We start from the raw sequence: 7,035 nt of genomic DNA, 5'->3' as shown, positions 1-7,035 counted from the left end.
ATAAATGATGATATCCCCATACCAATGATATAAAGTACTAATTAGAAAGAGAGATTCATCTGGAAGAGAATCTTCTGCCACGTTTTCATTTTTAGTACGAGGAAAGTCACACAATAACTCAACAAATACTAATGATTTCTTAGATTTGGATTTAATGAATTCCAAATCGAATTCATGTATGATGAAAATCCATGTGGAATACTTTCCCCCCATCAACTATTTAGTAAGAATGTAAATCGTGGGGTTGCAACAAGAAATTACAATAGTTTTGCACAATAAAATGTAGTGATGGAAACGTTGGATAGCTTAAACAGCTGCCAAGACCAATTTCTCCACGTGTATATTTTGCTTCAGTTTTGGTCAAATTACAACTTAAGTAATATATAACATGCTCCTCGTTTGACTTGTCTTCCTGAACTAGGACCATACCAATGGTGGCATCGGACGCTACTAAGAATAAAAAGTAATCTTCGTGTATTGGGAGGATGCTATAACAGTGTATGGGTCAACGCATATTTAAGTGCATCAAAGGATTTTTGAGCCACTTCATCCCAGATAAATGGGATGCCCTTTTTAAAAATTCAAGTAAAACCCTTAGTCAACTCGGCATAGTTATAGATAAATTGACGTAGAAATTTTGCTTTCCCTTGCAAACTTTGGAGTTGGTGTAGATTGGAAGGAGGAAGTAAATTCAAGGAAGCCTCAACCTTCAATAGATAGACATGAATGCCTTCATTTGGAACAAGAAACCCTAGCAATCGAGTAGATTGCACACAGAAAACACACTTATGTGGATTCAAGCAAATATTGTAATAGCAGCATCTGATGAAAATTGCTCTCAAATGCATTGGATGGTCTTCCCATCTCAATGAATGAGCTGGAAAGTCATCTAAATATGGTTGCACAATATGCTTGATATCTTGAAATGTATAAGACATAGACCATTGAAAAGGTACCCCTGCATTCTTTAGATCAAATCATAGTTTTTGATAGGAAAAAGTCCCCCATGGGAAAATGAATGTGGTTTTATGTTGATCAGCTGGGAGTATGTTGATTTGATTGTAGCCGGAAAATCCATCCATAAATGAAAATATTTCATTTTTGGCATATTCGTGAATGATTTGATTGATATAGGGAGTAGGATAATTTTCTTTTGGACAAACCTTATTGATATCGTTGTAGTCAACACATACTCTAATGGTTCCTTGTTTCTTGTTAATAGGCACGATATTGGATACCCAATCAGTTAAGGGAACTGGGTAGATGAAACCTGCTTTGAGCAGTTTTTCGACCTCAGCTTTAATTGCAACATTTTTTCTTAGATGCAACAAGCATGATCGTTGTCTGATAGGCTTGGTATCTGGGTAAGTCTCGATTTCATGTATTACAATGCTTGGATAAATTCATGGAATTTCCTCATATGACCACGCAAAAATGTCATGGAATTCTTGAAATAGGGCCTTATATGTTTGAATTTCTTCAATTGAGTATGAGGAACCTATGTCAATATTTTCAACAATCCTTGTTTTAAATGAGATGTCAGTGGAAATGGTCGCAAGTATATTCCCCAAATTTCTTTCGGATTCAGATTGAAATATTGAAATGGGTGATTATGGACTATTTACTATCTTAGGTGAAAACATATTCAAAAAATCATTCTCGATTTTGTCAGGGCTAGGTAGAAACGATGAACGATGAAGGTGATCGTTCCATGGCATTTCATTCAAAGTCATGACCTCCATGATACTTTCATCAGTTGGAAACATATGATCAAAAGGATCAAAGAATGAAATTGGTTCTAATGAAGGCAAAGGAGAATAATATTCATTGATCGTATCCAATCGATCAATATCTGTAGACGTTGGTTCAGAAAATGATTGTACTACCTGATAAGACAATTCATAGGGGATCAAAGGCATCTCACTCCCATAGGAGGATAAATCATACTCTAAAGGCATTGTCCAAGAATCAGGAGATTGCATAGTGCTTGATGTAATCATGCTTACCTCGAAAAAATTAGAAGGAAAATTATGTGGAGGCATCACAAAGGTTCCCATCAATGATGAGTCTTTGAGTAAACTAACACCAATATCTTCATAAAGAGAATTCGTTTTTCCGACAAAAGGTATGCTACCCGTAGAGTTAGGCTCTGAAGTGTAGTAAGAAAACTGGTCTACTTTGACAATTTTTCCCTTATGAGGAAATTGTATCATTTGAAACAATGACGAGACCACTATTGACATAGCATAGGTCCAACTTTGACCAAGCAAAATATTGTAATCTAACTGAGCATCCATAACTTCAACTTCGATTGCAACCGTTTTTCCTTCTAGCTTTATGGGAAAATCATTTAGAATCCCATATGGATGAAAGCCTCTTCCATCAAAGACTTTCAAAGTGGTAGGCAATTGATTAATGGTAAGAGAACCTAAATCTTTCCAACAAGAAATCGACATAATGCACGTAGAAGCTTCTTCATCAACAATTGTACGAAATACTCGTCTAGTTTAACTTAAACTAGAATTTGGATTGTCAGTTGATGAGGGAGTCTCGAGATATGACTCTCAAGATCAAATATAATTAAAGTTAGAATATTATGGATCAATAGCTCCTATGGCTGACAATAAAATATTTCGTTGTGTTGGGCATGTTTGCAATACTTCCAGGGATGACATTGCGGAAGGAGACATAGCCAGGTCTTCAACAATGTTTTAATTTTGCACAGCTCTAGCATGCGGGTTGAAAGATGATTTCTGAAGCACACCTTTGGGAGGTGACCAAATCATCACATCAATATTTGGTTTCTCAATTTGTAATGGTTCAGAAGGAGAAGGAGGAATTTAATTGGAAGGTTGGCTAGACGCACTAGCTTCATTTTCATTTTCAAGAGGATGCTTAGACCCGTAATATTTGGATCTCGTAGCTACCAAACTTCTTGCGAAGACATTATCAAGATATCTTGTGATGTGGAAGAGTAATATGTGTTATGAGAAACCATTTTATTTTCTTGAGAAGGAAATGGACCCTCCAAAACAGCAGTAGTTGGAGAACCTTTGATGAATTTAGAAACCTCTGCCCAGTGTGGGCATTCCTTCGTATAGTGATCCTCATTGCAAATAAGGCAACGATAGCGAGGCTTTCATTTTTCATCACTAGGCTTAACTTTAGCAAGTTTCTCTTTTGGAGCAGCATTTTGTTTCAATTTACCTTTCCCCTTCTTCTTATTTCCGGTTGATTTCGTCTTGCCAGTGGATGATTCTACAACATTGATCTCGGAAATAGTTTTTGGAGGAAGGCTTTCAAATGGTGTATCTTAAATGGCCAAAGTTTGAGTATTTTTAGAATTTTTATTTTTCCCCTTAGATTGTTGGCTAACAAAACCTATAATTACATTAGTGGCATTAGATCTTGATCCTGTAGGAGATGTAATAATGGGTTCACCTATTGGGTGAGGTAAATTTGGTATTTCTTCGTACAAAGTGCCAGATTAGCTATAGACCAAGTATATGTACTAGGCACGAGAAATTACTTGCTCTTCCATGGCGACACCTCCCTTGGCAACATTTTTCGTGATAAGGGGAAGAAGATACTTTGTAAACCATTCAGCTAAAATTTTATCTAGAATGAAAACTTTGACTAAGTGACATTTATGTCTCCATTCATGGATATGTTCAAAGATGTGAGTCGACTTCGATTGTTTTAAAGAAGTCAATAGTTTGGTACCAGTCTCATAACGGATTGGTAGTTGAAAATGGTTTTAAAATGTTGTTTCCATGGAGTTAAAGTTATGGAAAGAGGCATAAGGTAGCTCAATGTACCATTTAGTTGTTGAATCGGTTAAAGTTCATTGGAAAATTCATAGACAGATGGAATCATCGATTAAATAATTTGATGAACACCAAAGATGATATGTTATCACATGATTGCATGGATCCTCTCGTGATTTCCCTTTGAATTTAGGTATGTCACTTGGTAACTTGGTAGGAATCGCTGGCCAAAAAGGATAATAATAAATAGGATCATTAGTTAATGATCTGATTTAGAATATTATATTGTTGTGCTAAGATCCTCCTCGGATTAGAAACAAAATGTTTTCATTGTGCTTAAGGATTGATGAATTTTTGCAAGTGAAATGATGAGTTTTTATGTTAATTTTATGATCAATTTAACATAAATAAGAAACTGAACAATAGCATAAACATGTAGAGAACATCATCAAAAACACATTACAACAGGAACATGATAAAGGAGTTCACCCCTCTTGGGCTACGTCTCCTTGGGCAAGCTTCCAATGGCTTGGGCCTCAATATTATGCTTAAAAGTGTAAAAATATGTGTTTACAATGCTCAAATGTTTATGCAACCTACTCCAACGAGTCCAGAATGTCCAAAAATGGCACCCCGGCCTCTTTATGCTCATCATTTGGTCGAAAACTACCTTGGTTATGACTTCTGCCAATCTTTCCACAATTTCTTCATCCAAATTTGACTAACATCTAGTTAAATTCATTTTCTGGAGTTAATTTTGGTAGTTCTATCGAAATTGGTGGTCCCGCAAACTTCCCCTCCTATCTCGTGATTAAGGCCGAGTGGTCACATGCAAGGTGGTTAGGTCCGATGGTTAAAGTGGCGGTTCTGGCAGCTCCATCGCAAATTGCAATCGGCAGGAACTGGCGGGTCTTATGGTTTGTGAACGCAGTGTGGGCGATGTGTGATTGTGATTAGTACTAGCCCAATGGAACTATGAACTTTAGTTTAATCTGTATCGCATCCGGGATATATCGCAATCGGCGGAGCCAGGGTAATTCATATAACGGAACTTGCATTGTGCGATATGCGATTGCAATATCGCAATCACAACTTGATCCTGTTGGGGCTGATTCTGTAACATTTCCCTATTGCGATGTGCGATTATGATTATTGCATCGCACCCTAGCTTTGCTTTGGGGCCGATTCTTTAATCATCGACCCGCCTGCGATATGTTAGTTAAGAAACAATGTGTAGGCGGAGTGGTTAGTCCTTTGGTCTATTGTGTGGGAGGTCGCAAGGTCAAGCCTGGACTCCGACCTATCTTGCCAATAAATTTTTTATCGACCATTAGGAGGACATGTGGTGGCCTCCGACTTAGCCATGTGTCACCTCCTTGTTGGTCCAAACCCAAAACACGCACCCAATGAAATTCTGACACTTGTCACCTTCCAATTCACCACCTGCAAGGAATATTTTAAGAATATTCCACTAAATATTCCAAGGAATATTCGTTTTGCTGATTAGGTTGTACAGATGCCCAATCAACATCCCTGTCAGCTCCTGTGCCAAATTTGCATGTTTGAGAAAATGAACAGATCGCGTTTCTGGGATCATATGGTGTCTGTTTCATGCGAAACGAGTTGAGTCAGCTTCAAGATGACAAGCACTGTGCGGTCATTCAGGTTCCACACCATTCTAACAATTTTGCTTTTTGAGCATTATTTTGAGCACCTGATCACTCCTCCCCACTGGAAGCCTTTTGAACCCCAAAAGATCACTTTCAGTTGTCCATCATGTGAGGGTACAGTTCCCTCACCTTTCCAACCTCTATATATTTGGATTTGTCCATGTTACTATCAATAGCAACATCCTTCTTACCAAGATGATACAATACATTATGATGCAAACGGTAATCAAATTCCTCTACTTGATTCCTTTGACTCAAGCTTGAATATACTTCTTGAAAGTATGTATTTTGTTGAACATAAATTTCATGTGAAACAACATGATGCTTGAGGAAAGTAGTTATACAAACTATAGGCCTAGAAAGTACATCAACAAACTTGTCACTTATACCTTTCTTATACCTTTTGACGGAGTGGAATAGTAGAAGAAAACCCATCGAATGGAAGTACCTTTGTCGCTGCAACTTAAACACTTCACCATCGAAAAATTCTGAATGAAAAGAAATGGGCTTACCACATTGCATAAAGACTGTGCCCATGGCATAGTCACATATATCAACCTAAAACTCAAATGAATTTTTCAAGTTTAGAAGAGCAAGTATAAATCCTGAATTGATCTTTTGTTTTAAAGAATCAAATTCCTCTTGTTGTTTGCATCCCCACTGGAACACCTATTGGACAACTGTCAAACAATGCAAATGAGCTACAATAGAAGAAAAAATAACAAAATGTTTCCTCCAACATTGGGTTGCTCCCAAAAAACCTTTTATCCAAACGACTATCTTGAGCATTGACCAATCCATAATGGAATCAATCTTGGAGAGGTCTAACATCAGCTCACCTTCTCCAATATCATAGCCCAAGTACATCAAAGAAGTTTTATCCAACATATACTTTGACATCTTCAATAAAAAATGTTCTTGACATAAGACATCAAGTATTTCTTTCTCATACATGACATGTTCATAATGAAATTTTCTGAAAATGAGAATGTCATCCAAGTAGACTATCATGTCTAGAAATGGCTTCAACACATCTTTCTTCATAGGCATGAAAGTAGTAGGAGCATGGCAAAGAACAAAAAACATAACAAGCCATTCAAATGAACCTTTCTTGGTTTTGAATGTCGGCTTCCATATGTCTCCTTCAACAACTCTTCTTTCATGAAAACCACTTCTTGAATCCCATTCAATGAAATGATTACCATTCTTCTTGGGCATAAAAACAAGAGGTGCACCACATGGTAAAGGATAAGGTCAAATGATACTTTTATTCAACAATCCTTAGATTTGTTTTTTTTTATTTTTGTGCTTTCCATTCTTAACATCCTATGCATGTCAATGTTAGGAAGAAGACACTTTTATTGCAATGGTATTTCGTGTTGGATTCTCCTCTTGGAAGGAAATCCTTTTGCTTTCTGAAACACCTCATCATCATGGTTAACTACATCAACTAAATCATTTTTCAAGTTTTAATTACAGCCATCAAACGCTTCATAATCAATATCAACATTGGGTTTGATCATAAGAAGCACCAAATTATTACTTGAATTCACTAGTCTTTTCATTTGCCTTGCATTAACTAATGAAAGGTTTAGTTT

The sequence above is a fragment of the Pinus tabuliformis genome, chromosome X (genome assembly GCF_031772625.1).
Source record: "Pinus tabuliformis cultivar Carrire ecotype Pingquan chromosome X, CPIR1, whole genome shotgun sequence".
NCBI classification, from domain to species: Eukaryota; Viridiplantae; Streptophyta; class Pinopsida; order Pinales; family Pinaceae; genus Pinus; species Pinus tabuliformis.
This window is presented reverse-complemented; position numbering follows the sequence as displayed.